Consider the following 20812-nt stretch of genomic DNA (forward strand, 5'->3'; position numbering starts at 1 on the left):
AGGCGGACAGAGAGAGAGGGACAGAGAGAGGGGAGGAAAGAGAGGGGGGACAGAGAGATGTGGACAGAGAGAGGGGGACAGAGAGTTGGAGGACAGAGAGAGAGGGGGCAGAGAGAGGGGGACAGAGAGAGGGGGACAGAGAGTGGGAGGACAGAGGGGGGGCAGAGAGAGGGGGTAGACATAGAAAGGGGGTGACAGAGAGAGAGGGGGGACAGAGAGAGGGGGATAAAGAGAGAGGGGGAGAGAGAGAGGGGACAGGGAAAGGGGGCAAAGAGAGGGGGACAGAGAGTGGGGGAGAGAGAGAGGGGTGATAGAGAGAGGAGGACAGAGAGAGGAAGGGGTGTCAGAGAGAGGGGGCAGAGAGGGTGGATAGATAGAGGCAGGACAGAGGGGGGGACAGAGAGAGGAGGGCAGAGAGAGGGTGACAGAGAGAGAGGACAGAGAGTGGGGGAGATAGAGGTGGCGAGAGAGAGGAGGACAGTGAGAGAGGGACAGAGAGAGGGGGACAGAGAGAGGGGGGCAGAGAGAGAGGGGGCAGAGAGGAGGGGACAGAGAGAGAGGGGGTAGGGAGAGGGGGACAGAGAGAGCGGGTCAGAGAGAGGGCAACAGAGAGAGGGGGACAGGGAGTGAAGAGATACGGGGGACAGAGAGAGTGGAGTAGAGAGAGTTGGAGAGAGTGAGGGGGCAGAGAGAGGGGGACAGAGAGAGTGGGACAGAGAGTGGGAGGACAGAGGGGGTCAGAGAGAGGGGGTAGACATAGAAAGGGGGTGACAGAGAGAGAGGGGGGACAGAGAGAGGGGGATAAAGAGAGAGGGGGAGAGAGAGAGGGGACAGGGAAAGGGGGCAGAGAGAGGGGGACAGAGAGTGGGGGAGAGAGAGAGGGGTGATAGAGAGAGGAGGACAGAGAGAGGAAGGGGTGTCAGAGAGAGGGGGCAGAGAGGGTGGATAGATAGAGGCAGGACAGAGGGGGGGACAGAGAGAGGAGGGCAGAGAGAGGGTGACAGAGAGAGAGGACAGAGAGTGGGGGAGATAGAGGTGGCGAGAGAGCGGAGGACAGTGAGAGAGGGACAGAGAGAGGGGGACAGAGAGAGGGGGGCAGAGAGAGAGGGGGCAGAGAGGAGGGGACAGAGAGAGAGGGGGTAGGGAGAGGGGGACAGAGAGAGCGGGTCAGAGAGAGGGCATCAGAGAGAGGGGGACAGGGAGTGGGAAGATACGGGGGACAGAGAGAGACGGGTAGAGAGAGTTGGAGAGAGTGAGGGGACAGAGAGAGGGCGACAGAGAGAGGGCGACAGAGAAAGGGGGACAGAGAGTGAGAGGGGAATAGAGAGAGAGAGGGGACAGAGACAGGGTGACAGAGGGGGGGGACAGAGAGAGCGGGAGGTAGAGGGGATCACAGAGAGGGGTACAGAAAAAGTCGCAGGTAGAGGGGGTGAGAGAGAGGGGTGATAGAGTGGGGGACAGAGAGGGGGGGCAGAGAGTGGGGGACAGAGAGAGGGGTACAGTGTGGGGGTGAGAGAGGAGGTCAGAGAGTGGGGGGATGGAGAGAGTGGGGGACAGAGAGAGAGGGAACAGAGAGAGAGGGGGAAAGAGAGAGGGGGACAGAGAGGGGGGACAGAGAGTGGGGGGATAGAGAGAGGGGGCAGAGGGTGGGAGGCAGAGACAGGGGGACAGAGAGAGATGGACAGAGAGAGGGCGAGATAGAGGGGGATAGAGAGAGAGAGGGGGGGACAGAGAGAGGGGGACAGAGAGAGGGGGCAGAGAGTGGGGGACAGAGAGGAGGAGTACAGAGTGGGGGTGAGAGAGGAGTTCAGAGATTGGCGGGATGGAGAGAGTGGGGAGCAGAGAGAGGGGGACAGAGAGAGGCGGGTGGGAGAGCGCGCGGGACAGAGAGAGAGAGGGGGGACAGAGAGAGGGGGACAGAGCGAGAGGGGGACAGAGAGAGAGGGGACAAAGGGGGGATACAGAGAGGGGCGACTGAGAGAGGGGGATAGAGAGGGGGGGGATAGAGAGAGGGGGATAGAGAGAGGGGGACAGAGAGAGGAGGGGACAGAGAGAGGGGGGACAGAGAGAGAGGGGGACAGAGAGGGGGGGACAGAGAGAGAGGGGGAAGAGAGAGAGGGGGACAGAGAGAGAGGGGACAGAGAGAGAGGGGGCAGAGAGAGGGTGGACAGAGAGAGGGGGGGACAGAGAGAGAGGGGGGACAGAGAGAGAGGGGGCAGAGAGAGAGGGACAGAGAGAGAGGGGAAAGAGAGAGAGGGGGCAGATAGAGGGGGGACAGAGAGAGGGGGACAGAGAGAGAGGGGGGACAGAGAGAGAGGGGGACAGAGAGAGGGGGACAGAGAGAGAGGGGGACAGAGAGAGGGGGGACAGAGAGAGGGGGACAGAGAGAGGGGGGACAGAGAGAGAGGGGGACAGAGAGAGGGGGACAGAGCGAGAGGGGGACAGAGAGAGAGGGGGACAGAGCGAGAGGGGGACAGAGAGAGGGGGACAGAGAGAGAGGGGGAAGAGAGAGAGGCGGACAGAGAGAGGGGGACAGAGAGAGGGGGACAGAGAGAGGGGGGACAGAGAGAGGGGGGACAGAGAGAGGGGGAACAGAGAGAGAGGGGGACAGAGAGAGGAGGGGACAGAGAGAGGGGGGACAGAGAGAGAGGGGGACAGAGAGGGGGGGACAGAGAGAGAGGGGGAAGAGAGAGAGGGGGACAGAGAGAGAGGGGACAGAGAGAGAGGGGGCAGAGAGAGGGGGGACAGAGAGAGAGGGGGACAGAGAGAGAGGGGGGACAGAGAGAGAGGGGGCAGAGAGAGAGGGACAGAGAGAGAGGGGACGGAGAGAGAGGGGGCAGAGAGAGGGGGGCAGAGAGAGGGGGACAGAGAGAGAGGGGGGACAGAGAGAGAGGGGGACAGAGAGAGGGGGACAGAGAGAGAGGGGGACAGAGAGAGGGGGGACAGAGAGAGAGGGGGACAGAGAGAGGGGGGACAGAGAGAGAGTGGGACAGAGAGAGGGGGGACAGAGAGAGAGAGGGGGAAAGAGAGAGAGGGGGACAGAGAGAGCGGGGACAGAGAGAGAGGGGGACAGAGAGAGGGGGACAGAGAGAGGGGGGACAGAGAGAGGGGGGACAGAGAGAGGGGGGACAGAGAGAGTGGGACAGAGAGAGGGGGGACAGAGAGGGGGGGACAGAGAGAGAGGGGGACAGAGAGAGGGGGACAGAGAGAGGGGTCAGAGAGAGGGGGACAGAGAGAGGGGGGACAGAGAGAGGGGGGACAGAGAGAGGGGGACAGAGAGAGGGGGGACAGAGAGAGGGGGACAGAGCGAGAGGGGGACAGAGAGAGGGGGACAGAGAGAGGGGGGACAGTGAGAGGGGGTCAGAGAGAGAGGGGGACAGAGAGAGGGGGGACAGAGAGAGAGGGGGACAGAGAGGGGGGGACAGAGAGAGGGGCACAGAGAAAGTGGGGCAGAGAGAAGGGGAGATAGAGGGGGTCAGAGAGAGAGGGACAGAAAAGGCGGAGGTAGAGGGGGTCAGAGAGAGGGGGTATAGAGGGGGACAGAGAGTGGGGGACAGAGAATGGGCGTCAGAGAAAGGGATACAGAGTGGAGGTGAGAGAGGGGGTCATAAAGTGGGGGGATGGGGGGGACAGAGAGAGAGGGGACAGAGAAAGTGGGGGACAGAGAGAGGGGGACAGAGAGGGTGGGGGACAGAGAGAGAGGGGGACAGAAAGAGAGGGACAGAGAGAGGGGGCAGAGAGAGGTGGGCAGAGAGAGGCGGACAGAGAGAGAGGGACAGAGAGAGGGGAGGAAAGAGAGGGGGGACAGAGAGATGTGGACAGAGAGAGGGGGACAGAGAGTTGGAGGACAGAGAGAGAGGGGGCAGAGAGAGGGGGACAGAGAGAGGGGGACAGAGAGTGGGAGGACAGAGGGGGGGCAGAGAGAGGGGGTAGACATAGAAAGGGGGTGACAGAGAGAGAGGGGGAAGAGAGAGAGGCGGACAGAGAGAGGGGGACAGAGAGAGGGGGCAGAGAGAGGGGGACAGAGAGAGGGGGACAGAGAGTGGGAGGACAGAGGGGGGGCAGAGAGAGGGGGTAGACATAGAAAGGGGGTGACAGAGAGAGAGGGGGGACAGAGAGAGGGGGATAAAGAGAGAGGGGGAGAGAGAGAGGGGACAGGGAAAGGGGGCAGAGAGAGGGGGACAGAGAGTGGGGGAGAGAGAGAGGGGTGATAGAGAGAGGAGGACAGAGAGAGGAAGGGGTGTCAGAGAGAGGGGGCAGAGAGGGTGGATAGATAGAGGCAGGACAGAGAGGGGGACAGAGAGAGGAGGGCAGAGAGAGGGTGACAGAGAGAGAGGACAGAGAGTGGGGGAGATAGAGGTGGCGAGAGAGAGGAGGACAGTGAGAGAGGGACAGAGAGAGGGGGACAGAGAGAGGGGGGCAGAGAGAGAGGGGGCAGAGAGGAGGGGACAGAGAGAGAGGGGGTAGGGAGAGGGGGACAGAGAGAGCGGGTCAGAGAGAGGGCAACAGAGAGAGGGGGACAGGGAGTGGGGAGATACGGGGGACAGAGAGAGAGGGGTAGAGAGAGTTGGAGAGAGTGAGGGGACAGAGAGAGGGCGACAGAGAGAGGGCGACAGAGAAAGGGGGACAGAGAGTGAGAGGGGAATAGAGAGAGAGAGGGGACAGAGACAGGGTGACAGAGGGGAGGGACAGAGAGAGGGGGAGGTAGAGGGGATCACAGAGAGGGGTACAGAAAAAGTCGCAGGTAGAGGGGGTGAGAGAGAGGGGTGATAGAGTGGGGGACAGAGAGGGGGGGCAGAGAGTGGGGGACAGAGAGAGGGGTAAAGTGTGGGGGTGAGAGAGGAGGTCAGAGAGTGGGGGGATGGAGAGAGTGGGGGACAGAGAGAGAGGGAACAGAGAGAGAGGGGGAAAGAGAGAGGGGGACAGAGAGGGGGGACAGAGAGTGGGGGGATAGAGAGAGGGGGCAGAGGGAGGGAGGCAGAGACAGGGGGACAGAGAGAGATGGACAGAGAGAGGGCGAGATAGAGGGGGACAGAGAGAGAGAGGGGGGGACAGAGAGAGGGGGACAGAGAGAGGGGGCAGAGAGTGGGGGACAGAGAGGAGGAGTACAGAGTGGGGGTGAGAGAGGAGTTCAGAGATTGGCGGGATGGAGAGAGTGGGGAGCAGAGAGAGGGGGACAGAGAGAGGCGGGTGGGAGAGAGCGCGGGACAGAGAGAGAGAGGGGGGACAGAGAGAGGGGGACAGAGCGAGAGGGGGACAGAGAGAGAGGGGACAAAGGGGGGATACAGAGAGGGGCGACTGAGAGAGGGGGATAGAGTGAGGGGGGGATAGAGAGAGGGGGATAGAGAGAGGGGGACAGAAAATGTCGGAGGTTGAGGGGGTCAGAGAGAGGGGGAGATAGAGGGCGACAAAGTGAGGAGGACAGAGAGAGGGGACAGAGAGAGGGGTATAAAGTGGAGGTGAGCGAGGGGGTCAGAGATTGGGGGGATGGAGAGAGTTGGGGACAGAGAGTGAGGTGACAGAGAGAGTGGGGGACAGAGAGAGAGGGGGACAGAGAGAGAGGGGGGGGACAGAGAGAGAGGGGGACAGACAGGGGGGATAGAGGGAGGGGGACAGAGAGAGAGGGGGACAGAGAGAGGGGGCAGAGGGAGGGCGACAGAGAGAGAAGGACAGAGAGAGGGGGACAGAGAGAGGGGGACAGAGAGAGGCGGGTGGGGGACAGAGAGTGGGTCAGACAGAGGGGGTCAGAGAGAGGAGGTCAGAGAGAGGGTGCAGAGGGAGGGCGACAGAGAGAGGGGGACAGAGAGAGGGGGACAGAGAGAGGCGGGTGGGATAGAGCGCGGGACAGAGGGGAGGGGACAGAGAGAGGACGGACAGAGAGAGAGGCGTGTGCGAGAGAGAGGGGGTCAGAGAGAGGCGGGTGAGAGGGAGAGCAGGACAGAGATAGAGGGGGAGAGAGAGAGGGGGACAAAGAGGTGTGATAGAGGGAGGCGGGTGAGAGAGAGAGGAGCAGAGAGAGGGGGTCAGAGAGAGGGGGACAGAGAGAGGTGGACAGAGAGAGTGGGACAGAGAGAGAGGGACAGAGAGATGTGACAGAGATAGAGGGGGACAGAGAGAGGGGGACAGAGAGAGAAGGCACAGAGAGAGGGGGAAAGAGAGAGGGGGACAGAGAGTGTGGTACAGAGAGATGGTTACAGAGTGGGGGTGAGAGAGGGGGTCAGAGAGTGGGGGGAAGGAGAGAGTGGGGCACAGAGATGGAGGGGACAGAGAGGGTGGGGGCTGAGAGGGAGGGGGCAGAGAGAGGGCGAAGAGAGGGGGGACAGAGAGCGGGGAGACTGAGGGGGGACAGAGAGAGGGGGACAGAGAGAGGGGAACAGAGAGAGAGTGGGACAGAGAGAGAGGGGGACAGAGGGACGGGGGACAGAGAGATGGGGGACAGAGAGATGGGGACAGAGACGGGGGGGACAGAGAGAGAGGGGCGACAGAGAGAGAGGGGGGACAGAGAGAGAGGGGGTCAGAGAGAGGTGGACAGAGAGAGAGGGGATAAAGATAGAGGGGGACAGAGAGGGGGGACAGAGATTGGGGCCAGAGGGTGGGGGACAGAGAGAGGGGTACAGAGTGGGGGTGAGAGAGTGGGTCAGAGGGTGGTGGGGGTCAGAGAGGGGGGGACAGAGAGAGTGGGGAACAGAGAGAGGGGGACAGAGAGGGGGGACAGAGAGAGAGAGGGGCAGAGAGGGGGGCGGAGATAGGGGACAGAGAGAGGGGACAGAGAGAGGGCGAGATAGAGGGGGACAGAGAGAGGTGGTCAGAGAGAGGGGGACAGAGTGAGGGGGCAGAGAGAGAGGGGGACAGAGTGAGTGGGTCAGAGAGAGGCGGGTGGGAGAGAGCGCGAGACAGAGAGCGGGAGGGGGACAGAGAGAGGGGGACAGAGAAAGAGTCTGGTGGGAGAGAGAGGGAGTCAGAGAGAGGCGGGTGGGAGAGTGCGTGGGACAGAGCAAGAGGGGAACAGAGAGAGAGGGGGACAAAGAGGGGGGATAGAGGGAGACAGGTGGGAGAGAGAGGGGGACAGAGAGTGGGGGACAGAGAGAGGGGCGACAGAGAGAGGGGCGACAGAGAGAGGGGCGACAGAGAGAGGGGGATAGAGAGAGGGGGATAAAGAGAGGGGAACAGAAAAAGTCGGAGATAGAGGTGGTCAGAGAGAGGGGGAGATAGAGGGCGACAGAGAGAGGAGGACAGAAAGGGGGACAGAGTCTGAGGGACAGAGACTGGAGGACAGAGAGAGGGGTATAGAGTGGGGGTGAGAGAGGGGGTCAGAGAGAGGCGGGTTTGAGAGAGAGTGGACAGAGAGAGAGGGGAACAGAGAGAGGAGAATAAGGGGAGATAGATGGAGGTGGGAGAGAGAGGGGGACAGAGAGAGGGCGACAGACAGGGGGTCAGAGACCGGGGAGAGGGAGAGGCGGGTGGTAGAGAGAGGGGGTCATAGAGAGGGTGACAGAGAGAGTGGGTCAGATAGAAGGGGACAGAGAGAGGGGGACAGAGAGAGGGGGGACAGAGAGAGGGGGACAGAGAGAGGGGGACAGAGAGAATGTGGACAGAGAGAGAGGGGGACAGAGAGAGAGGGACAGAGAGAGAGGGGGTCAGAGGGCATGGGACAGAGAGAGAGGCGGGTGGGAGAGAGAGGGGATCAGAGAGAGGTCGGTGGGTGGGAGAGCGGGACAGAGAGAGGGGGACAGATAGAGGGCGACAGAGAGAGTGGGTCAGAGAGAGGGGGACAGAGAGAGAGGGGGGACAGAGAGAGAGAGGGACAGAGAGGGGGCAAGATAGAGGGCGACAGAGAGGGGGACACAGAGCGGGGGTAAAGAGGGAGGGGGACAGAGAGAGAGGGGGACAAAGAGGGGGGATCGAGGGAGATGGGTGGGAGAGAGGGGGGGACAGAGAGTGGGTGAGATAGATGGGTTCAGAGAGAGGGGGAAAGAGAGGGGGGAAGATAGAGGGCGACAGAGAGGGGGACAGAGAGCGGGGGTAAAGAGGGAGGGGGACAGAGAGAGAGGCGGACAAAGAGGGGGGATCGAGGGAGATGGGTGGGAGAGAGGGGGGGACAGAGAGTGGGTGAGATAGATGGGTTCAGAGAGAGGGGGATAGAGAGAGGGGGTCAGAGAGAGGTGGGTGGGAGGGAGAGCGGGACAGAGAGAGGGCGACAGAGAGAGTGGGTCAGAGAGAGGGGGACAGAGAGAGAGGGGGGACAGAGAGAGAGGGGGACAGAGAGGGGGGACAGAGAGAGAGGGAAAAGAGAAATGGGGGACAGAGAAATGGGGGACAGAGTGGGGAGGACAGAGAGGGGGGGACAGAGAAAGGGGGGACAGAGAGAGAGGCGACAGAGACAGGGGGAAAGAGAGAAGGGAACAGAGAGAGGGGGAGAGAGGGACAGAGAGAGGGGGTCAGAGACAGAGTGTGGGGGACAGAGAGAGAGGACAGAGAGAGGGACAGAGAGAGAGGGGGTCAGATAAAGGGCGACAGAGAGAGGGGGGGACAGAGAGAGGGGGGGACAGAGAGTGGGGGGACAGAGAGTGGGGGAGGTAGAGGGGTTCAGAGACAGGGGAACAGAAAGAGAGGGGGACAGTGAGAGGAGGAGGGGGTTCAGAGAGGGTTGGGACAAAGAGGATGGACAGATAGAGGCGGGATAGAGAGGGGGGACAGAGAGAGGGGGAACAGCTAGAGGGAGGGACAGAGAGAGAGGGGGGGGACAGAGAAAGGGGGGAGAGAGGGAGTGGAGAGAGGGAGGGGGGGACAGAAAGACGATGACAGAGATGGGGGAGAGAGAGGGGGACAGAGAGAGGAGGGACACAGAGAGGGGGGACGGGGGGGCAGAGAGACAGTGACAGAGAGGGGGCGGAGAGAGGGCGACATAGAGAGGGGTCAGAGAGTGGGGGGCAGAGAGAGGGGACAGGGAGTGGGGGACAGAGGGAGGGGGGGACAGAGAGAGGGGTCAGAGAGCGGGGGACAGAGACAGAGCATCAGAGAGAGGCGGGTGGGAGAGAGCGCGGGACAGAGAGAGAGGGGACAGAGAGAGAGGGGGTCAACGAGGGGGGATAGAGGGAGATGGGTGGGAGAGAGGGGGGTGAAAGAGTGGGTCAGACAGTGGGGGTCAGAGAGAGAGCGACAGAGAGGGGGACAGAGAGTGGGGGTGAGAGAGGGGGAGATAGGGAGGCGGGTGGGAGAGAGAGCGGGGCAGAGAGAGGGGACAGAGGGGGGCAGAGAGCGGGGGTGAGAGAGAAGCGGGTGGGAAAGAGGGGGTCAGAGAGAGAGAGGGACAGAGTGAGAGGCGTACAGAGAGAGGGGTACAGAGAGAGAGGGGGACCAGAGAGAGGGGGGGCAGAGAGAGGGGGGACAGAGGGAGGGGGGACAGAGGGAGACGGACAGAGGGAGGGGGTCAGAGAGAGAGCGGGAGGTCAGAGAGAGAGGGGGTCAGAGAGAGGGGGACAGAGAGAGATGGCACAGGGACGGGGGGGACAGAGAGAGAGGACAGAGAGTGGGGGAGGTAGAGGTGGTCAGAGAGAGGGGGACAAAGAGAGGGGGACAGAGAGTAAGGGACAAAGTGAGGGGGATAGAGAGAGAGGGGGACAGAGAGAGAGGGGGAAAAGAGAGGGCGACAGAGAGAGGGCGACACAGAGAGGGCGACAGAGAGAGGGGGGGAACAGAGAGAGGGGGACAGAAAGGGGGGGAGGTAGAGGGGTTCAGAGAGAGGGGGACAGAGAGAGGGGGAGATAGAGGGGGTCAGAGAGAGGGGACAGAGGGAGGGGCACAGAGAGTGCGGGAGGTAGAGGGGGTCAGAGAGAGGGGTACAGAGAGAGGGGACAGAGGGAGGGGCACAGAGAGTGCGGGAGGTAGAGGGGTTCAGAGAGAGGGGTACAGAGAGAGGGGCACAGAGAGTGGGGGAGATAGTGGGGGACAGAGAAAGAGGGGACAGAGAGAGGGGGGCAGAGAGAGTGGGACAGAGTGAGGGGGCAGAGAGAGAGGGGAAAGAGAGAGAGGGGAAAAAGAGAGAGGGGGAGATAGAGGGGGTCAGAGAGAGGGGGGGCCGGAGAGAGGGGGGACAGTGAGGGGGGATAGAGAGGGGGTGGGACAGAGGGGGGGAAAGAGAGGGGGGGAACAGAGAGAGAGCGGGGCAGAGATAGAGGGGAAAAGAGAGATGGGGCAGACAGAGGGAGACAGAGTGAGGGGGGCAGAGAGAGAGGGGGCAGAGAGCGAGTGAAAAGAGAGTGGGGGACAGAGAGAGTGGGGCAGAGAGAGGGCGACAGAGAGACGGTGACAGAGAGAAAAGGGGGCAGAAAGAGAGGGGGACAGAGAGAGAGGGGGACAGAGAGAGAGGCGGTCATAGAGGGGGGTACAGAGAGAGAGGCGGGTGGAAGGGAGAGGGGGGCGGAGAGAGAGCGACAGAGAGAGGAGCACAGTGTGTGGGGGAGATAGCGGGGCTCAGAGAGAGGAGGACATAGAGGGGGACAGAGAGAGGGGGACAGAGAGGGGGACAGAGAGTGGGGGACAGAGAGTGGGGGACAGAGAGAGGGGTAAAGAGTGGGAGAGAGAGGGGGTCAGAGAGAGGGGGACAGAGAGTGGGGGGATGGAGAGAGTGGGGGACAGAGAGAGAGAGGGTGTCAAAGAGAGAGGGGCAGAGAGAGACGGAGCAGAGAGAGGGGGCAGAGAGCGGGGGAGAGATAGAGGGAAAGAGAGAGAAGGCGACAGAGAGAGGGGGACAGAGAGAGGGGGGGACAGAGAGAGGGCGACAGCGAGAGGGGGACAGAGAGAGGGGGCAGAGAGAGCGCGGGACAGAGAGAGGGGGACAGAGAGAGGGGGCAGAGAGAGAGCCGGACTGAGAGCGAGGCGGGGACAGAGAGAGGGGGACAGAGAGAGGGGCACAGAGAGTCGGGGAGATAGAGGGGACAGAGAGAGAGGGACAGAGGGAGGGGCACAGAGAGTCGGGGAGATAGAGGGGACAGAGAGATGGGGTGGACAGAGAGTTGGGGGGACTGAGAGTGGGGGGGGCATGGGGGTAGAGAGAGGGGCAGAGAGGGGGGGACAGAGAGAGGGGGGACAGAGAGAGGGCGAAAGAGAGAGTGTCACAGAGAGTGGGGGAGATAGAGGGGGTCAGAGAGAGGGGGACAGAGGGAGGGTGATATAGAGGGGGACCACGAGAGAAGGAGTCAGAGACAGAGGGGGACTGTGAGAGGGGGGGCAGAGAAATGGCGACAGAGAGACGGTGACAGAGAGAGTGGGGGACAGAGAGAGAGGGGCAGAGAGAGGGCAACAGAGAGAGGGGGACAGAGAGAAAAGGGGGCAGAAAGAGAGGGGGACAGAGAGAGAGGGGCAGAGAGAGATGGGGCAGACAGAAGGGGACAGAGTGAGGGGGCAGAGAGAGAGGGTCAGAGAGGGGGACAGAGAGACGGAGATATAGAGGGGGACAGAGAGAGGGGACAGAGAGTGAGGGACAGAGAGAGGAGTACAGAGTGGGGGAGAGAGAGGGAATCAGAGAGATGGGGGCAGAGAGAGGGCGACAGAGAGAGGGGGACGGAGAGTGGGGGGGGACGGAGAGTTGGGGGGACGGAGAGAGGTGGGGACAGAGGGAGAGGGGAACAGAGAGAGAGAGGGACAGAGAGAGATGTGGACAGAGAGAGAAGGACAGAGAGAGGAGGTCAGAGAGAGAGGAGGACAGAGAGAGAGGAGGACAGAGAGAGGGCGACAGAGAGAGGCACCGAGAGTGGGGGAGATAGATGGGGTCAGAGAGAGGGGGAGACAGACAGTGGGGAGATGGAGAGAGTGTGGGACAGAGAGAGAGAGAGAGAGAGAGGGGGTCAGAGAGGGGGACAGGGAGAGACGGAGCAGAGAGAGGGCGAAAGAGAGGGGCGCAGAGAGCGGGGTAGAGATAGAGGGGACAGAGAGAGGAGGACAGATAGAGGGGGACAGAGAGAGGGGGACAGAGAGAGGAGGCAGAGAGCGAGGGGGACAGAGAGAGGGGGACAGAGTGAGGGGGACAGAGAGAGGGGGAACAGAAAGGGGGACACAGAGAGGGGGGCACAGAGAGGGGGGCACAGAGAGGGGGACAGAGAGGGGGACAGAGAGAGAGAGGGGGACAGAGAGAGAGCGGGGCAGAGAGAGAGGGGGGCAGAGAGAGGGGGGGACAGAGAGAGAGGGGGACAGAGGGGGGGACAGAGAGAGAGGGGGGACAGACAGAGGGGGGACAGAGAGAGGTGGGACAGAGAGAGGGGGGGACAGAGAGAAGGGGACAGAGAGAGGGGGAACAGAAAGGGGGACACAGAGAGGGGGGCACAGAGAGGGGGGCACAGAGAGGGGGACAGAGAGGGGGACAGAGAGAGAGAGGGGGACAGAGAGAGAGCGGGGCAGAGAGAGAGGGGGGCAGAGAGAGAGGGGGTCAGAGCGAGGGGGGGAAGAGAGAGGCAGGTGGAAGGGAGAGGAGGGCAGAGAGAGGGCGACAGAGAGACGAGCACAGAGAGTGGGGGAGCTAGAGAGGGTCAGAGAGAGCGGGTCAGAGAGAGGGGGACAGAGAGAGGGAGGGACAGAGAGGGGGGGACAGAGGGGGGGGGACAGAGAGAGGGACAGAGAGGGAGAGGCGGGTGGGAGAGAGAGGGGGTCAGAGAGAGGCTGGTGGGAGAGAGAGGGGGACAGAGAGAGGGGGACAGAGAAAGGGGAGATAGAGGTTGACAAAGGGAGGGGGACAGAGAGAGAGGCACAGAGAGAGGGGTAGATAGAGGGGTTCAGAGCGAAGAGTACAGAGATAGTGGTACAGCGAGTGGGGGAGATAGAGGTGGACAGAGAGTAGGACAAAAAGAGGGGGTGATAGAGGGGGTCAGAGAGAGGGGGAGATAGAGGGGGACAGAGAGAGAGGGGGAGACAGAGGGGGGGACAGAGAGAGAGGGGGTACAGAGAGAGGGTGACAGAGAGAGGGCGACAGAGAGAGGGGCACAGAATGTGGAGGAGATCGAGGGGGTCAGAGAGAGGGGGACAGAGAGAGGGTGATATAGAGGGGGACAGCAAGAGAGGGGGTCAGAGACAGAGGGGGACAGTGAGAGAGGGGGGCTGAGAAATGGCGACAGAGAGAGGGTGACAGAGAGAGAGGGGACAGAGAGAGAGGGGACAGAGAGACAGAGGGGGCAGAGAGAGAGGGGGACAGAGAGAGAGGGGATAGAGAGAGGGGGGACAGAGAGAGGTGGGAGATAGCGGGGCTCAGAGACAGGGTGACAGAGAGAGAGGGCAATATAGAGTGGGGGACAGAGAGATGGGTACAGAGTGGAGGAGAGAGAGGGGGTCAGAGAGACGGGGTCAGAGAGGGGGACAGAGAGTGGGGGGGATGGAGAGAGTGGGGGAGAGAGAGAGAGGGGGGGTTAGAGAGAGGGGCAGAGAGTGACGGAGCAGAGACAGGGCGACAGAGGGGGTGGCAGAGAGCAGGGGAGAGAAAGAGGGGACAGAGAGAGGGGGACAGAGAGGGGGGACAGAGAGAGGGGGGACAGGGAGAGGGGGGACAGAGAGAGGGGGACGGAGAGAGGGGGACAAAGAGGGGGGGATAGCGAGGCGGGTGGAAGAGAGAGGGGGACAGAGAGAGGGGGACAGAGAGAGGGGGACAGAGAGGGGGGCACGGAGAGGGGTGCACGGAGAGGGGGGCACAGAGAGGGGGGCACGGAGAGGGGGACAGAGAGTGGGACAGAGAGGGGGGTACTGTGAGACGGGGAGATAGAGGGGGACAAAAAGAGGGGGAAAAAGCGGGGGAGGTTGAGATGGTCAGAGGGAGGGGGACAGATAGTGGGGTACTGAGAGTGGGGAGATAGAGGGGGACGAAAAGAGGGCGAGGTAGAGGGGGTCAGAGGGAGGGGTAGAGAGAGGGGGGTACTGAGAGTGGGGAAGATAGAGGAGGACAAAAAGAGGGGGAGGTAGAGGGGGTTAGAGGGAGGGGGAGATTGAGGGGGCAGAGAGGGTGGACAGAGGGGGGACAGAGGGGGGACACAGAGGGGGAGAGAGAAAGGGGGGGACAGAGAGAGGCGGGTGGAAGGGGAGGGGGCAGAGAGAGGGCGATAGAGAGAGGGGCACAGAGAGTGGGGGAGATAGAGGGGGTCAGAGAGAGGGGGACAGAGAGTGGGGGACAAAGAGTGGGGAGATGGAGAGAGTGAGGGACAGAGAGAGAGAGGGGGTCAGACTGGGGGCAGAGAGAGACGGTGCAGAGAGAGGGCGACTGAGAGGGGGGCAGAGAGCGATGTAGAGGTGGAGGGGACAGAGAGAGGGGGACAGAGAGAGTGGACAGAGAGAGGTGGGACAGAGACAGGGTGGACAGAGAGAGGGGGAGACAGAGAGAGGGGGACAGAGAGAGATGTGGTGGGAGGGAGAGGGGGTCTGAGAGAGGCGGTGGGAGAGAGAGGTCGACAGAGATAGGGGGAACAGAGAGAGCCGGACTGAGAGAGAGGGGAACAGAGAGAGAGGAGGACAAAGAGGGGGGATAGTGAGGCGGGTGGGAGAGAGAGGGGCACAGAGAGAGGGGGACAGAGAGAGGGGGACAGAGAGCGAGGGGGACAGAGAGAGAGGGGGACAGAGAGAGGGGGACAGAGAGAGAGGGGGACAGAGAGAGGACTTCAGAGCAGGGGCACAGAGAGTGGGGGAGATAGAGGGGGACAGAGAGTCGGGGGCAGAGAGAGGGGTACAGAGAGAGGGGGGACAGAGAGAGGGGGACAGAGAGAGGGGGACAGAGAGAGGGGGACAGAGAGAGGGGGACAGAGCGAGAGGGGGACAGAGAGAGAGGGGGACAGAGAGAGGACTACAGAGCAGGGGCACAGAGAGTGGGGGAGATAGAGGGGGACAGAGAGTCGGGGGCAGAGAGAGGGGTACAGAGTGGGGAAGAGAGAAGGGGTCAGAGAGAGGGGGACAGAGAATGGGGGATGCAGAGAGTGGGGGACAGAGGGGGACGGGGGGACGGTAGGGAGAGGACAGAGAGATGAGGCACAGAGAGTGGGCAGAGAGAGAGAGTGGGGGGAGAGAAAGTTCGGGGAGAGAAAGAGGGGAAGGAGAGAGAGGGGAGAGAGTGCAGAGAGAGAGGGGAGAGAGAGGGAGAGAGAGAGAGAGCAAGAGAGAGAGAGTGGGAGAGAGAGGAGGCGAGAGGAGGGAAGAGAGAGGTGGGAAGAGAGAGGAGGGGAGAGAGGATAAGGGAGAGATAGAGAAGGAGAGCAATGAGGAGAAAGAGTAGGGGAGAGAGGAGGGGGAGAGAGGAGGAAAGAGAGGAGGGGAGAGAGGAGGGTCAGAGAGGAAGGCAGAGAGAGGAGGGAGGAGAGAGAGGAGGGGGAGTGGAGGGTGTGAGACAGGTGAGAGGGGAGGGGGTAGAGAGAAGAGGGGAGAGAGCGTGGGAGAGAGCGGGTGGGAGAGAGAGTGGAGGCTGGGTGGGTGGAGGGGGAGGGAGAGTAAGAGGGGAGGGAGATTGAGAGGGGAGGGAGAGTGAGAGGGAGGGGAAGGCAAGAGAGGGGAAGGAGAGTGAGGGGGACGGAGAGAGATGGGAGGGCCAGTGAGGGGAGCGAGAGAGAGGGGAGAGCCAGTGAGGGGTGGGCGAGTGAGAGGGGAGGGCGAAAGAGGGGAGGGCGAGAGAGGGGAGGGAGAGAGAGTGGGGAGGGCGAGAGAGAGGGGAGGGTGAGAGAGAGGGGAGGGCGAGAGAGGGGGGAGCGAGAGAGTGGAGAGAGCGGGAGGGGGGAGAGAGATGGGTGAGACAGAGGGGGTGAGGGAGTGGGGGTGAGAGAGAGGGGGTGGGGGTGAGAGAGAGGGGGTGTGTGAGAGAGAGTGGGTGTGAGAGAGTGAGATGGGATGGAGAGAGAGGGGGTGTGAGAGACAGAGGGAGATGGAGAGGGAGGGGGGGTTAGAGAGCAAGGGGTTGAGAGAGAGGGGGTGAGAGACTGAGAGGGTAAGAGAGTGTGGGGGGTTGAGAGAGGGGGTGGTGAGAGAGAGGGGGAGTGAGAGAGAGGGGGGTGAGAGTGGGGGGGTTTAGAGAGCAAGGGGTTGAGAGAGAGGGGGTGAGAGACTGAGGGAATGAGAGAGTGGGGGGGGTTGAGAGAGGGGGTGGTGAGAGAAAGGGGGAGTGAGAGAGAGGGGGGTGAGAGAAGGGGGGTTTAGAGAGCAAGGGGTTGAGAGAGAGGGGGTGAGAGACTGAGGGAATGAGAGAGTGTGGGGGGTGGGAGAGAGAGAGGGAGTGAGAAGGAGAGAAAGGGGATGAGAACGAGGCAGAGAGATGGTGGGAGAGAGGGAGGGGGTGAGAGTGCGAGGGTGTGTGAGAGTGTGTGTGAGAGAGAGGGGTTGTGAAAGAGATTGGGGTGGGAGAGAGGGGTGAGGAAGAGAGAGGGGAGAGAGAGGGGGGTTGAGAGAGAAGGGTGAGAGAGAGTTGGATGTGAGAGAGAGTGAGGGATTGAGAGAGAGGGGGGTGAGAGACTGAGGGGCGTGAGAGAGTGAGGGGATGGGAGATTGAGGGGTGTCGAGAGAAGGGGTGGTGAGGGGGTGTGAGAGAGAGAGGGAGTGAGAGAGTGAGGGGATGGGAGATTGAGTGGTGTCGAGTGAAGGGGTGGTGAGAGGGTGGGTGAGAGAGAGAGGGAGTGAGAGTGAGGGGTGAGAGAGTGACAGACAGAGAGAACGATAGAGCAAGAGTGAGAGCGAAGAGGTGAGAGAGATAGGGTGGACTGAGAGAGAGGGAGAGAGAGAGTGAGAGTGACAGACAGAGAGAGCATGAGCGACAGAGAGAGAGCACGAGTGAGAGAGAGCGAACGAGAGAGACCATGAGATAAGAGAGAGCGAGAGGCAAGAGAGTGGGATAGAGGCAGGGAGAGAGAGAGAGCGTGGGAAGCGGGTGAGAGAGTGAGGTAGAGACCGCAAGAGGAAGAGAGCAAGCAGACGATTGAGACAGAGAGAGAGAATGTGAGAGAGAGGGGGGTGAGAGAGGGGTGCGAGAGAGAGGGGTGAGAGAGAGGAGGTGAGATAGAGGGGGAGAGAGAGAGAGAGCTGGGTGAGAGGGCGGTGAGAGGGAGAGGTGGGAGTGAGTGACAGAGAGGAGGTGGGAGAGAGAGAGTAGGTGAGAGAGAGGGAGCGAGAAGGAGAGAGAGGGGATGAGAAAGAGGCAGAGAGATGGTGGGAGAGAGGGAGGGGGGTGAGAGAGCGAGGGTGTGTGAGAGTGCGTGTGTGAGAGAGAGAGGGGGATGTGAAAGAGATTGGGGTGGGAGAGAGAGGGGTGATGGAGAGAGAGGGGAGAGAGAGAGGGGTGTGAGAGGGAGATAGATGTGAGAGAGAGAGAGGGGGGGCTTGAGAGAGAGAGCGACGGGAGTGAGAGAGAGAGGGTGGGAGAGAGGGGAAGAGAGAGAGGGTGAGAATGAGGAGGGGTGAGAGAGCAATTGAGAGAGGGGGGTTGGGGGGGAGAGAGAGGTTGAGAGAGAGGGGGTGAGAGAGGTTTTGAGAGAGAGAGGTTAAGAGAGAGACTGGGGAAAGAGGGGGTGAGAGAGAGAGAGAGAGGGTTAGAGAGAGACGGGAGAGAGAGGGGTTGAGAAAGATGGGTTGCAAGAGAAAGGAGGTGAGGGGGAGGACTGAGAGAGAGAGATGGAGAGAGAGAGAGCGACAGACAGAGAGAGATAGAGCAAGAGTGAGAGTGACAGACAGAGAGAGCATGAGCGACAGAGAGAGAGAGAGCACGAGCGAGAGAGCGAACTAGAGAGACCGTGAGATAAGAGAGAGCGGGAGGCAAGAGAGAGGGAGAGAGGCAGGGAGAGAGAGAGAACGTGAGAAGAGGGTGAGAGAGTGAGAGAGAGACCGCAAGAGGAAGAGAGCGAGCAGAAGAGTGAGACAGAGAGAGAGAATGTGAGAGAGAGAGGGGGGGTGAGAGAGGGGTGCGAGACAGAGGGGCGAGAGAGGAGGGGAGAGAGGATGAGAGAGAGGGGGCGAGGGAGGAGGAAGGAGAGGGAGAGGGGGTGGGATTGGGGGCAGAGAGAGGGCACAGAGAGGGGGTAGAGAGATGGCAGAGAGGGGGAGAGATGGAGGAGAGGGGGAGAGAGGGGGTGAGAGAGCGGGGGAGAGAGGGGGGATAGAGGGGGGAGAGAGGGGGATGCGGGGGTGAGAGAGAGAGGGTGAGAGAGAGGGGTTGAGAGAGAGGGGGTAAGAGAGAAAGGGGTGAGGGAGAGAGGGGTGAGAAAGGGAGAGAGGTCTGAGAAAAGGAGAGAGGGGGAGAAAGAGAGAGGGGGAAGAGAAAGAGAGAGAGAAGGTCAGAGAAAGAGTGAATGTGAGGGGGTGAGAGAGAGGAGGTGGGAGAGAGAGTGGGAGAGAGAGGGGGTGAGAGAGAGGGATTGAGAGAAAGGAGGAGAGATAGAGAAAGGGTGAGAGAGAAAGGGGGACAGCGAGATAAAGAGGGATGAGAGAGATGGGACGCGAGAGAGAGAGAGTTAAAGAGGTGAGAGAGAGGGTGAGATAGACAGTGAATGATGGGTTGAGAGAGAGAGAGACAGAGAGAGAGAGCGAGTGAACAGATGAGACAGTTAGAGGGGTGTGAGGGAGATGGGATGAGAGAGTGGGCGCTAGAGAGAGACAGAGCGAGAGCAAGAAGGAGGGAGGAAGAAAGGGGTCAAAAGAGATGGAGAAATGGGGAGAACAAGAGAAAGAGGGTGCGAGAGAGAAAGAGAGTGGGAGTGTGAGACAGAGTGCGAGAGGGAAGGGGAATGAGAGAGAGAAAAAGGGAGCGAGAGACATGAGGGGATGAGAGAGAGGGCGGGGGAGAGAGAGGGTGTAAAGGGGAGAGAGGGTGAGGGATGACAGAGGGAGGGGTGAGAGTGAGAGAGCAGGGTGGAGAGAGAGGGGGTGAGAGAGAGTGAGGGAGAGAGAGATAACAAGGTGAGAGAGAAAGGGGGTGTGTGAGAGAGAGGCAGTGAGAGAGAAGGGGGTGAGAGAGATAGGGGGTGCAAGAGAGCGTGGGTGAGAGCAGGAGGGGCTGTGAGAGAGGGGTGAGATAGGGAGAGTGTGAGAGAGGAGGGATGAGAGTGGGAGGGGGAAGAGGGACGGGATGAGAGAGGGAGGGTGAGAGAGAGGGGTGTGAGAGAGAGAGGGGTGAGAGAGAAGGGTGAGAGAGGGAGTCTTTAGAGAGGGTCACAGCATTTGGGTTTTAATTCCACCCTGAGAGAGTCCTACCTCTCAGATCCTGGGGATTGACAAACTTTAACCCCAGGCTTCAAACCTGTTTTAAAAATGACAGGGCCACAATCTGACAGGAACCAGTTACCCAGAGGCCCCTAAAACCCAGGGTCCCCCCCAGAGGAGATTAAACCTCGGGGTAAATAAACACACAACTCACGTGGGCCCCCACGGGGTGCAGCCTGTCGACCAGGCCTCAGGCCTCAGGCCCGTGCTCCCCCTCTGGAGGTTGTTCTTTCCTGGACTCGAACATTTTGGATCTTCACGTTGCAGCTTTCCAAACAAAGGTTCCTCGGGATAAAAGAGGGAAAAGATTAGTTGAAAGGGGGAGCAAGAGCATTTTGGAGGCAAGTTACACAGCAAGATCCCAGGGTTAAAAGCACCTCTGCCCAGCTCCAATGTATTAATGTATGTAACACAGTCAGCAGTTGGGATGGAACATGGTGTGGGAGCAGATCTTCCCAGGGATTGGAGGGGGATAGTGAGGGAAAGGCATCAGATTCTTACACTCTGCAGTGACCTGGGATCAATTGTCTTTTACTGAAAACAGTTCCCAACTTGTATGTGCCTGTAGCTCCCTCCAGTCTGAAACCCTCATGACCCTCTCTCCTGTCTACTCTCTCTGAGCCAATGGTGTCTTCATTCTGCTACTGACCCTTCAGTCCCACTGGTATCATTTTTTCCCACCTTCTCTCATCCACGTGAAGGAATTGGACCCTGACAATTCCATTTACACTGTCTCCCATCAATCTTCATAGGATCCATATCACAGAGGTTAGACAGTGTTCCCAGCAAACACTCCCAGGGCAGAGGGAGCACAGGGTTCCAGACAAAATAAAGCTCCCATTAAACTGTCTCCATTTAAATCCCTAGGTCAGGTAGAGAATGGGGTCAGATACAGAGTAAATCTCCCTCTACACTGCAGCATTTCAAATTCCCAGGCCATTTTGAGCTCGGCGTTAGGTACTGATTAAATCCCCCACTTCCCCCATCCTGTTCACATCAAACTCAATCAGGATAGCTCCATCACTGGGTTAGATACAGAGGATGTGTCTGTTTGGATTTCAGCCCCAATCCAGTTGGTGATGATCACGGCCTTGTTAAGTGTGTTTGGGAATGGGGAGGGAGCTGGGAGCAGGGTGATGGTGGGATAGTGGGGAGCAGAGCTGTCTTCCAAGCAGTTGACCTGGGTCCGATTCCCAGCCATTGCAGTGTTGTGGTTTGTAAACAGCCTTTTAAAGGTAAGGCACTGGGATAAATCGAGGAAATAAATCTTTCATTCTGTGGTAAACCGGATCTGTCAGATTGCTCCTTGCTTTTCCTGGTGATGGTTCCTGTGAATTGCAGTGTGGAACCGGGCAGCATTGCTCGGCATCTCAGAAGCTTTCCCCTCTGCTGCTTCCCATTTCTTATTGAAATATTGGTTGCAGCACAAGGATGGGTTTGTTTTGTTCGAAAAGTGAGAGACTGCTCCAGTCAGGAACCTGAAATAATTACAGAAGCCACTGGAAACACTGAACAGTTCCAACAGCTTCTGTAGTGGTGGGGAGGGAGGGTTAATGTGTCAAATCTACACAAGGATAAAATAAACTCCAGCCACAAAACAATCAGAAATCCTGAC

The sequence above is a fragment of the Chiloscyllium punctatum genome, chromosome 50 (genome assembly GCF_047496795.1).
Source record: "Chiloscyllium punctatum isolate Juve2018m chromosome 50, sChiPun1.3, whole genome shotgun sequence".
Taxonomy (NCBI): Eukaryota; Metazoa; Chordata; class Chondrichthyes; order Orectolobiformes; family Hemiscylliidae; genus Chiloscyllium; species Chiloscyllium punctatum.